This window comes from Sorex fumeus, unplaced genomic scaffold, assembly GCF_029834395.1.
Source record: "Sorex fumeus unplaced genomic scaffold, SorFum_2.1 ptg000046l, whole genome shotgun sequence".
Classification (NCBI taxonomy): domain Eukaryota; kingdom Metazoa; phylum Chordata; class Mammalia; order Eulipotyphla; family Soricidae; genus Sorex; species Sorex fumeus.
Window position 1 is genome coordinate 75 of NW_026606103.1, and position 775 is coordinate 849.

At 36.1% G+C, this 775-nt stretch overlaps 1 non-coding gene across 1 annotated transcript; it reads left to right on the forward strand.

The window, feature by feature from the left end:
- The first annotated feature begins 349 nt into the window (after window positions 1–349).
- Window positions 350–476, forward strand: LOC130031307 (small nucleolar RNA SNORA9). Its single transcript, XR_008793654.1, has one exon. It is a non-coding gene; the product is annotated as a small nucleolar RNA SNORA9 (small nucleolar RNA).
- The last annotated feature ends 299 nt before the right edge of the window (window positions 477–775 follow it).

Sequence of the window (775 nt, forward strand, 5' to 3'; positions counted from 1 at the left end):
AAATTCCGATAAAATTTCCATGGCTTTATTCAAGGACATGGAGTAAATTTTTCTAAAATTTGCATTAAGCTACAAAACTCCTGACATAGCCAAAGCAATCTTGAGGAAAAATGGGAGGCATTGTGTCCCCAGACTTTAAAATCTGACACAAAGCTTTAGCAATCAAAATTGGTTGGTACTGGAAGAAAAAAAGTCTCTTCTCAATGGCATAGGATTGAGAGGTCAGGGAGAAACTCTCAGATGCATGAGCAATTTATTTATGAAGAAGTGCATGAATTGGAGCAAGGAAACCTCTTTAGCCAATGATTACGGGAAAACTAGATAGTCACAATTAAAAAAATGAAATTAGGTGCAAACCTTCATCATACTTGGGTCTGGAGTGACCCTGTGCTTTCCCACAGTGCTTGCAATTATGAAACGGTTTGAGATCTTGACCTGCTCCATCCAGAGTAAGGTGTTAGAAATCTCAGACAGTCGTGAAAAATAAGAAAAAGAATAAAACAGAAGCAATAAGGGAAAATAGACCCCTCTTTCACGCTGTAAACAAAAATTAACTCAAATAAGTTAAAATTTTTATATTGCACTTGAATCTTGAAAAATCCATTGGGGAAACATAGGCAAGACTCTCCAAAATCATGACCACAGTGAAGTCTGAAATGTAAGAACTCAAGTGGCAAAGGTAATAAAAACAGAAACGGAACTATTTCAAACTAGAAAACTTCTGCATTCTATGAGCAATGTGCCCTACAATTAAAAGACATTCTGCTGATTGAAA